At 44.2% G+C, this 11338-nt stretch overlaps 1 long non-coding RNA gene across 1 annotated transcript; it reads right to left on the minus strand.

Annotated features, from left to right (window-relative positions):
- Positions 1-7460: 7460 nt before the first annotated feature.
- Positions 7461-10551, minus strand: LOC119302849. Its single transcript, XR_005147763.1, has 2 exons — positions 10017-10551; positions 7461-7689 (listed from the first exon to the last, which is right to left on the minus strand). It is a non-coding gene; the product is annotated as an uncharacterized LOC119302849 (long non-coding RNA).
- Between the last annotated feature and the right edge of the window lie 787 nt (positions 10552-11338).

The following is an 11338-nucleotide window of genomic DNA, read 5'->3' on the forward strand; positions in this document are numbered from 1 at the left end:
CATGGTAGTGAAAATCCGGCTTTCTCTTTCGACATTCTTAGCCCATCTGACACGGAACATCGTCGTGTTGTGCAGTCCAGAGTAGTCAAGCTCCCAGATCTCCTCGACCCTTCCATAAAATCGTTCAGTTGCGCCGTTGTCGCTGCCGGTCATGCATTCCATCGTCACCCCTGAGTTCTGATATTCATCACTGTCCATATCTTTGGCCTCCGTGTAGAACGTGTATCCGTTGATATCATATGGCTGATAGGTTACGAGGTTGGGCGAGGGGCTATGTGCTAAGGCGTATATGAGCAATCCGTCCTTAGAGCCCTCCTCCGAGGGATTAGCAATAATATGCTCTTTGAACCAATGCAGGAAAGTGGAGTTGTGCTCTCTAGTAATTTCGGCATCCGTCCTGCATACCCCCCGATCACGATACTTCTTTGCGATAATTTCTTTATGCAGTGGCACGAAAGGATCTACCTCGCCAAGGTGTTGTAGCACTACCAAGTTTGCTCTGTCAAAGTCGCTGCGTCAATCTGAGTATGACACGTGCAGTTCCCTGCGACCGTTGCAGTGACCTTCTCCTTCGAGCCTCCCATCGTGCTTGTTAACGGGAAAACCAACACTAACACCAGGCAGCTGGTCTGGGCCATATAGAAAATTCTCACAGAAAGAGATGCACTCTTGTGTCAAATAGCCCTGGACGATGCTTCCATCCGGACGGGACATGTTACGAACGAATCCTTTGATGATCCCATTCATCCTCTCAAACGGCATCATGTTGTGCAGGAATGACGGCCCCAGGTCTATTATGTCATCCACAATATGGACACACAGATGCACCATCACGTCAAAGAACGCGGGCGGGAAGTACATCTCAAGCTCATTCATTATCACAACGATCTCTTCCTGTAGCCTTCGGAGCTGCTTCACACTGATCGACTTTTGAGAGATGACGTCGAAAAAGTTGCAGAGACCAATAAGCATGTCATGGACGTGCTTGTCCATTATCCCTCTAAGGGCAACAGGTAATATCTGCATCATCATCACATGACAGTCATGAGACTTCATCCCGCTGAACCTTTTCTTGTCCGTGTCTAGATATCTACTTATCTTGCCACAGTAACCGGAACTAACTTTGACTCCGGTAAGGCACTTAACTAATTGATTGATCTCAGCCTGACTTAAGGTGAAGCAAGAAGGGGGGCAATAATCCTCATTCTTTATTTTCTTGCCCTTCTTCTCCCGTGCCTCTGTCTCCGTCTCTGTCTCATCTGACATTTTACGTGGTGGCATGTGCAGATCTTCCCTGATTTCCAAATCTTGCAAGTCTTTTCTTGCCTTCGGCCCATCCTTGGTCTTATCCGGCATGTTCATCAGTGTTGCGAGCAAGCTCTCAAGGACATTCTTATAGATATGCATTTGATCAAGGCAATGAGGTGTATCGAGTTTGTGCCAGTACTCCAAGTCCCAGAACACAGACCTCATCTTCCATACCTTCAGCAGCGGCTCTGGCGCCTTTCTCATCGTCTTTCCCGGCGCGGGGCACTCCTTCCAGTTTTTCAACAGCTCATCGATTTCGGCACCGCTCCGCTTACGTGGAGGTCCTCGATGCTTAGCGTGACCATTGAATAGATCTGAATGGTTTCTCCACGGGTCGTCCTGTTCGAGCCATCTTCGATGCCCCATGTACATGATTTTCCCAGACCCACCATCTTTCCTTGACGTTAGCTGCTGAGACATCGTATCATCCATGCACCGTGTGCATCCGAAACATCCATGGCACACCTGGCCTGCCACATATCCGTAACCAAGATAGTCGTGCACTGTCGTGATCAGCGCGGCTCTCATGTTGAAATACTCGCCTTTGCTGGCGTCCCATGTCTTGGCCGGTGTTTTCCATAACGTGTCTAACTCCTCCTGAAGTAGCCCCAGATACAAATTAATATTATTTCCTGGTTGTTTTGGCCCTTGAATAAGCATGCTCATGTGAATGTACTTCGATTTCATGCACAACCAGGGGGAGGTTGTACATCCATACAAACACAGGCCATGTGCTATGGTTGGTGCTCTGGTTGCCAAACGGATTCATGCCATCGGTACACGCGCCGAGCACAATGTTCCTTGCATCACATTCAAAATACCGATAGAAGCTGTGCAACGCTCTCCACTGGCTTCCATCCTTGACGTGTCTCAGCTTTGGATCATCTCCATCGTCGGGCTTCTTCCTCTCTGCGTGCCAGCGCATTAGCTTTGCTTCCTTGGGATCTACAAAATACCTCTGGAGATGGGGAGTGATCGGTAAGTACCATACCACTTTCTGGGGACATTTCTTCCCGGCCTTCTTGTATCGAGAAGCATTGCACACCGGACAACTTGTTTTTTCCGCGTGCTCCTTCCGATAAATTATGCAATCGTTGATGCATGCATGGTATCTAACGTGTGGCAGATCAAGGGGGCACACAATCTTCTTGGCCTCATCAACACTACTAGGACATAGATACCCTCGGGAAGAACATCCTTTAGGTACTTGAGATGCTCATCGAGGCTAGTGTCGGTCCATTTGTTTTTAGCCTTCATCTTCAGCACTTGGAGCGTGAAACTCAAGTGGGTCACCTGAGGATTGCAACCATCATACATTGGAGTGGTCGAGTCTACCACCAGTTGCCCCAGCTTAGCCTCCTCTCTAGAAGCAGCTCTCTCAGTACTCGTCTCCTTGCGAAGCAATGCTTGAACATGAGGGTCCCGCACGATTGAACTTAGTACCGACGAACTCTGCTGTGTGGAGTCCATGTCGTTCTCTCCACCGCCATGTCCGGCCCCTTCTCCGCCGCCATGTCCGGCCTCTTCCCCGCCGCCATTATCAATCATCTCTTCGTCTTGCCCCATGTCATCATTGCCTGCCCCGTCGGCATCCTCAACATTGTAATCCTCATCTTCAGTTATCCACCGAGTATAGCCATCCATGAAACCAATCATGAGCAGGTGCGCTTCGACACGACCATCGACATGGGGGTAAAGCCAAACTATTCCTTTGCATTTTCGACACGGACATAAAACCTCTGTCAGGTTATTTTCCTGCATGTCCTGCACCGCCGACCGCGACCACCTGTCCACCATCGTTCCATTGACCATCGTGAACTCTGCACGGTAATAATAAACAAATTGATTATAAAAATGTGTGCATTCATCAAAGTCATACAAAAATTCGGCATGACCTTCCTTAAAAGTAGGACATATATAGATCTAGAGTTTGCCCGGAATTCGCCGAAACGGAAATAAATCGACATTTCGGCAAAACATAGGCAACTCAAATGCACAATTTGGCGTCAACTCATGCCACACACACAATCCCATAAAAATATCACACACACATGCATAAACGTATTTCCATTTTGCAAAAGCATGAAATATTAATCACACCTCTATCTCGAGATCGAGCACACGGTGGAGATGATGATGTAGGGAGGTCAAAAGTGCACAAAGCTCTTCTTGACAAAGAAAGATCTAGTTAGGGGGCAAATAGGTCACTTAACTAAATGCTACATCTACCTAGCTAGCTAATTTGGGAGGAGACAACTTCAACTAGTGGAGGGGGGAGGAAAAAGAGAAATGAGATGAATTAATGGAGGTGGTGTAGTTATAGCTAGGAGTAATGAAGAGAGAGAAAGGTAGGTAGAAGAGGGAGAGTAATGGGGGGCGAAGTATTGAGGAAGAAGAAGAGTGAGAGAGGGAGGATGTGGGAGGGTAGGGGAAAGGGAGGAGAGGAGATGGGGAGGGGAGGTGGAAAAGGTGGTGGGTCCTGCGTCTTAGCAGTAGCGCGGGAGAGAAAGCGTGCTGCTGCTAAGAGTGTAGCAACAACACGCTTTCCTGTCACGCGCTACTACTAAACGGGCCAACCCTGTGCACATTTTCAAAATTAGCAACAGCGAGGTGACAAAAAAGCGCGCTGCTACTATGGCATTAGCAGCAGCGCGCTCCCTGGCACCGCGCTACTGGTAAACTTATGTCGTTGTGTACTATCGGTGGATTTTTGTAGCAGCGTGGTTTAAGCGTCACACGTTACTGATAAGTTTGCACCAGTAGTGAGCTTTCCGTAGCCGCGCTGCTACTACTTAGCAGCAGCGCCTGTTTTTATGCCGCGCTGCTGCTAAGATTCTGTGTATAAGGTTTTCCCTAGTAGTGTTGATGTGTCCCGTCAACTCGCAGAACGAGGAGAAGCTTGCTTAGTAGAAAAGGGGCAAAGGTTCAGGCCGGGTAAGCCCATTAGTCCCGGTTCAGTCCAGAACCGGGACCAATGGGTGCATTGGACCCGGTTCATGAGCCCAGGGGGCTGCACGGGCCACGTGGGCCATTGGTCCCGTTCATCTGGACCCTTTGGTCCCGGTTGGTGGGACGAACCGAGACCAATGGGCCCCGCTCCTGGCCCACCACCATCGGTCCCAGTTGGTGGCATGAACCGGGACCAAAGGCTCCCCTTTAGACTCGGTTCATGCCACCAACCGGGACTAAAGGGTTTGTCCTTGTTGCGCTCAGAGTTTAGTCCCACCTCGCCAACCGAAGGGCGCTCACACCTGTTTATAAGCCCGTCCCTCTCTGCCTTGTTGAGCTCCTCTCAAAGTGAAAATAGATGCCCCTATATAGGGAATTTGACCTAAATTCATAGTGAATTTCTCTGAAATTCATAGAAATTGATCATGAATTTAGGTTGAATTTTCTCTATAGGCGCATATATGTTCATTTTTTTAGTAAAGTTAATCACAAACTTGTGATTCACACAAATTTCAAAGAATTCAAATTTTAACTATTCTAATTTGAAAACTAATGGCACTAACAGAAAGTTTATAATTGTTCGTTCCTGGGTTAGGAGATACATAGCTAGAGAGGGATCTCCGTGGAGAAAGATTGTTGATAGTAAATATAATACTAAAAATCCTAATATTCTGTGCTGTAGAGACTCACACCCTTCTCAGTTCTGGAAGAGTTTTATGTGGGCCCTGCAGGCAGTGAAGATGGGGTATGAATGGAAAATAGGTGATGGTAGATTGGTTAGATTATGGGAAGATACCTGGTATGGTAACACTCCCCTAGCCACACAATACTGGGACATATATGTTTTGGTTAATGAAAAGAATAAAACCATTGCAGATCTCTGGGATGGACAGGAGCTCAAATGCACCTTTAGAAGGACCTTCTCGGATGAACTGATGTTACAATGATTTGAATTGATTGAAATACTTTCCCTGACTAACTTTACTCAGGGGACAGACTCTTTGATTTGGAAGTATGAGTCTAAAGGAGTTTATTCTTCTAAGTGTCTATATGCTATTGTTAATTTCAGGGGGGTGCAGCCTATTTACCTCCCTGTTGTCTGGAATGTCAAAGTACCACCTAGAGTTCAAGGGTTTTTGTGGCTTTTTTCTCAGAATAAAATCATGACTTGTGATAATTTGAGGAAAAGAGGCATAGCAAAACCACTAGAATGTGTTTTTTGCAAAGAGATTGAGTCTGTCCATCATTTGCTCTTTGAATGTGTAGTAGTTAAGCTGGTCTGGACTGAGGTAGAATCTATCTTTAACATCTCGGTCAGTGGCTTTGTTTCTGTTGCGAAAAACTGGTTATGTGTCAAGAAATGCAAGCAACTGAATGTTGTGAGCTCCGCTGTCCTGTGGGGACTTTGGAATTTTAGGAATTATGTAGTCTTTAATAGATGCTCTTGGATTTCTATGAAACAGGTCTTGGGAAGAGTCTATCATTATCTAAGGGACTGGACCAAGCTGTTCCCAGATCTCCAGGGAGGGAAAATGCAAGAGTTTCAGGAACTGATCTGGGAGCGGCTGAGAAAACCATTGATGTTGGAGCCGGGCTGATCTGTCGCAATTGGTTTGAAGATCAAAACGATGCGTTGAGGGGCTCTGGAAGAATGCAGTGGGAAAGGCTGCTCATGGTGGGAGGACCACTCTGGAGTATCAACTACAGCACCCCGAGGAAGCTGATAGCATTCACGTGGTCAACATCGGGTGGGGGCCTCTGTCAGTTTAGAGCAGTTTGGCATAGATGTTGCTGAGTTTGGTGTCTGTTAGCTTAAGGTTGGTGACCTGAGGTTTGTAGTTCTAGGTGGCAAGTTACTTTGGTGGTTTTGTTGTTTCAAGTGTTGGCGTTTGTGGGAGGAGGCATGATGCTTCTTCTCTCTGAGTCCGTTTCTTTATTTTGTCCTGTTGAGTCCTGGTTTTGTAAGACTTGTCCTGAAAACAAAACAAAAAAACTGAAAAATAAAATAAAAATAGCAACAATAAGTATTTTGTTGTCAGTAGAAACAAAATAAAATAAATAAAGCAACAAAGTAAACAAAAAAAGTGTTTTCAAATTTGAAAACTAATGGCATTAACAAAAAGTTTATAATTTTTCTAAAACTAAAAGCATAAATAATTAAAAAATAAAGCAAAAAACAAAAGAAAATAAATAATGCAGAAAACAAAACAAAAAACTGAAAAATAAAATAAAAATAGCAACAATAAGTATTTTCTTGTAAGTAGAAACAAAATAAAATAAATAAAGCAACAAAGAAAACAAAAAAACAAAAAAAGTGTTTTCAAATTTGAAAACTAATGGCATTAACAAAAAGTTTATAATTTTTCTAAAACTAAAAACATAATGAATTAAAAAATAATGCAAAAAAATAACACAGAAAACAAAACAAAAAACTGGAAAAAAATAAAAATAGCAACAATAAGTATTTTGTTGTAAGTAGAAACAAAATAAAATAAATAAAGCAACAAAAAAAAAGTGCCACCTACTGGGCCCCCACGGCCTGAATACGACTAGAAACCCATCCATGGGCCAGGATTCAGGCCCGTAGGGATGCCCAGTAGGCCCACAGGCATAGAAGTGACAATTAGGCCTGTAAGCCTGCAATGGAGAGGAGCTCGAGAGGGGTGCGACAGTGGGGCTTATAAACCACTGCGCACCCCTCTCAACTAGCACTACACAAAATCTATTAATCCATGACAGTTTCAATCGTCACAGGATTGTGGAAAACCATCATGGATGGGTATGCATGACGGACTCTAAATCTGTCATGTATATCGCGTCATAATTGTCAACATGGCCTGCATGACAGATTTTTTACCGTCACCGACTTGCCCTAGGCCCGTCCAGGCCCGGACCTTTGTGACGGACCTTTCCGTCATGGATATACATGACATGGCAACTGATGTGGCATCATGGTCGGTCTGACTTGGCGGCCCAACAATATAGCCCAATTTATCTTTCTACAAATATTTAGGCCCACGATGTCCATTATTTATTGGACCTTCAACCATTTTTTCATTACTTTAATATTATTTTCGGTTTGCCTTTTATACACATTTATTATACTTGGACGATCTAGATCATTATTATCCTTGGCCTGTTCAGACCCATCGTCGGCCCAAGTTGCCAATATTTGATCCACACAAAAAAGTAAAGAATCTCCATTTAGCAAAGAAAAACAATTATATAGTGCACAAATACGGATTTACAACTACAAAATTCATATCACCATAACAGATTACAATTACATATCACAATCACACTGGAGGTCTAGATACTTCATACATATAATCTGTGTTGTTCCTTGCCTGTAGTATCATTTGTTCCATCCCAAGTGGAGTTACCCTTCTAAACTAAACTCGAGTGTAATATCTTCTGTTCTACCTCAATTACCTACAAAAGAATAGCAGAAAACAAATTGTGAGAACTATTAGCGTGAGGAATAATTTATGTGAAACATTCACCCAAACATTTATTTAAAATGATAGTGATTAGCTCGCCCACAATAAAATGACAGGAACAAGGAACAATATACAGCAACATCAAATTCTTCAGTCAACATGCCCATTTTTAGCAGCAAGCAAACAAGAATTTTGGCATGCAAAAAGAACACATATGCTTGTCTTAGTATCACAGAAAGAAATCAAATTTGAATATTAGTAGTGAGATGGTTGGTGGAATATCTATCCTAGCAAATTAGAGCACAAGTCAGTTGATATGTGGCTAGTACAAATCTTTCCTGGGACATTTGAAAGAAATGTCCTATTGAAACAAAGAACATGAAATGATTAAACATGTACATTTCAGTCAATATGTCTATTGAGATATCTATCTATACTACTATATAGTGTACAAGTTTTAAACTTGCGAATTTCAAGGCCAAAAAGAAAAGTGAGTCATTGATAGTATCCATCGAACAGCTCAAAATGGTGGGATTCACAGCTACATTAGTGGCTATAGTACAAACGAAGGCACTACTAATTTCTAGAACCATCGTATCAGCCAACATAGGAAAAGTTCACTTATGTATGAGATTATCCGTTCATGCATAGCTGGTCACGGCACACGCACTGACAGCCAGACCGCGACTGTCCGCGGCATTGCACACTAATGTATCTCATCAATGAGATTTGGAAGCTCTCAGTGAAGCTTTTTTAAGATGGCTACAGTGCAAGATACTAATTCTAAATATGTGAAACTTTACATACAAATCAGAATGGCTTCAACAATGGACTCAATGAAGCCATACATGCAAGAAGGTGTTGTATTTGAAGGGTAAGATTTGAATCCATCAATTGAACCCTGCACGTGTTGTGCATGTACCCGCCTACTAGTATATATAATATTTCACTTAACCACTACATAAAATGAAAGATATAGATTGAACCATAATCCAGAGCAATAGTATTTGGTACAAAATGTTTTCCTTAAAAGGCCAACAACTCAATGAACACACAGGTAAAAAGTAGGACCAGGAACAACTCTACTGACGATGTAGTGAAAGCAAAAGACTCGGTTCAAATAAACACAAATAATGGTTTAAATGATTTTGGTTCCCAGGTTAGTTAATTAACTCAGGGGCAGAGCCAATTTACTTTTGGCTAAAAGTTGTTGATTGGTTGCTTGAATGAATGTAACTCTATCATGTGCATGGGAAATACTCTGATGTACATTGCCCTTCGTGGTGTCAGTACATCTGCTATAAATTAAACTTCACCTCTAAGACTAAGAGGCCCCGTGCACATTCAGAATCTCAAACTGAATTCTGCACTATGAGGTTGATACTTTTTTGAGTTGCTTGGCTCAACTTTTATGATCTCTATCATTGTTTGTAGCTCTGTTAGAGTTATGTTGCCAGTTGTGTCTAGAGTCGCTGTATAAATAACACTAATTACTTTTTAAACAAATAATTTGGTATGTTCATAGTTTAGAATGACTAAGCACTGTTAGATACGGTGCTTGCACACTGTTGCCTTTTACGTACGAGATTAAGAAGTGCACTTTTCACTTGTCCCAAAATGTGCTGTAACTAACTGCTAGAAGGTTAATTTTACATAAAAAAAGTATCATTTGGTTGCTATCTACATACACTTCCAGCTAGATAATTTTAGCAGAGGCTCTTGGGAGCTACATATTGTTATTATCTATTATTTGTCTAAAAGTATTTTTTATCTATAGATACAATCTGCAGAGACAGTCTGTTTATGAGTGCTACCTGTTCGAGCCACTACTTTTTTTGATCATTGGCTAAGATATCAATAGTGATACACTGAAATAACTCCTCCAGATTCTACTATTTCTCTGATAGTCTAATTGAGGATTAGTTTCAGTCTGTCTGCTTAGATTACTCAATAGTTGTACTTTCAGCATACCATTTTTTCAGTTTCATATATACTCTACATCATATTTTGATACATATCGTTGACGTATATCTGTAAAGTAAATTGACACATAGAAACAAAACCCGACCTTGGAAACTATGTAAGCACCCCACATATATTCGTTACTAATACATGTTCATGAAGAAAAGATGTAAATATATACATTGAAAAAAGATCAGTCACATCAACATTTATGCAAAATGCAAAACGTAATACATCATCTTGCTATCTTTCCAAAACAATTATTCCCTGCCACAAAAGTTACTTCACTGCAAAGCACTATCCTGGCATCCTATATGGATAATTATTCAACTAATTTGGAGCGAAAAGAGTTCTCACCTTCACAACAAGTGGTCCGGCGAGGTCACCTGTGGCGATGCAAACAAGGCCAAGGAGAGTGCTGAATAAAACAGTGGCCAACCCCTTCTCTCCTAGTGCGGATTGTGAAGAAGACCGGAGCATCGGGGCAGCCGTCCTTGGTCCTGGACAACGAGTAGGCGACAACGTCCATCTCACCGACCTCAACAACCTTCCTCATGACCACCGCCTCCATGACGACGAGCCGGGGGCTGACCTTGACGCGGATGCGGGAGCACCGCTACGGGCCTGTGTGCCCCCATCGCGGATCTGAGAGGCTTCAGAGGGGGAGAGTGTGGGGGCGGTGGAGGAGCGACAGAGGGTGGGAGACGGAGGTGGAGCGGGGTATGGTTGGGGCGGCGGCGCGGGAGATCGAGGGGGCGGCAGCTGCGCATGGAGGGAGGCTTGGCATGGATCTGAATCGGGAGCACAGATGGAGAGGAGGCGGCGGCTGTGGGTGGAGGTGGAGGTGGATTAGGGTTTCCGCGGTCTGGGGGAGAGGCGCGAGGCCGTGGCCTCTCGGGCTGGTGGGCTATGGAGATAAATGGGTTGGCTCCCAATAATTTTAAATCCCCGTGTCGACGACTTGAATGTTTTCTCCTCCGCGCGCTTCCTGTTTCAGACTTTGCCGCGTACATGACTTGTTTTTCCTTCGCGCGTTTTGCTTTAGGCTGTTTCATACTTTGATGTCTTTTCCCTTGGGTGTCGTCTGGTACTAGACCTGATTCATGTTGGGCCCTTGTGTTTGTATGCTACATAAGTCTATTCGTTCAGTTTGGAGCCACATTATGACTATGCCACATTAGTAGGAGCAATTCGAGACGGCCCGGATGGTGTATGAAGGGGGAAAAGCTAGGCCCGGTTGGTCTATCCGTGACGGTTTTCGTGACGGTACCTCCAGATCCGTCATGAAGGGGCTACGGTTTTTGGGCCCAAACACGTATTGCTAGTCGGTGATGGTTTCCATGACGGATTGCCAGAACGTCACCAGGAATCCGTCACGGATTAACAGGTTTCTTGTAGTGTAGCGAGGTGGGACTAAACTTTCGACGTGGGCGCAGCAGCACAAGGCCTTTGGTCCCGGTTGGTGGCACCAACCGGGACTAAAGGGGCATCGGTACCGGTTCGTGGCACCAACCGGGACCAATGCCCCCCCTTTAGTTTTGGTTGGTGCCACCAACCGGGACCAAAGGCCGCCGCTTCCCGCCCTTTGGGCTGCCAAAAAGTGGCCTTTGGTCCCGGTTGGTGCCACCAACCGGAACTAAAGGTGGCATTGGTCCCGGTTTGAGCCACGAACCGGGACC

This window comes from Triticum dicoccoides, chromosome 5A, assembly GCF_002162155.2.
Source record: "Triticum dicoccoides isolate Atlit2015 ecotype Zavitan chromosome 5A, WEW_v2.0, whole genome shotgun sequence".
NCBI classification, from domain to species: Eukaryota; Viridiplantae; Streptophyta; class Magnoliopsida; order Poales; family Poaceae; genus Triticum; species Triticum dicoccoides.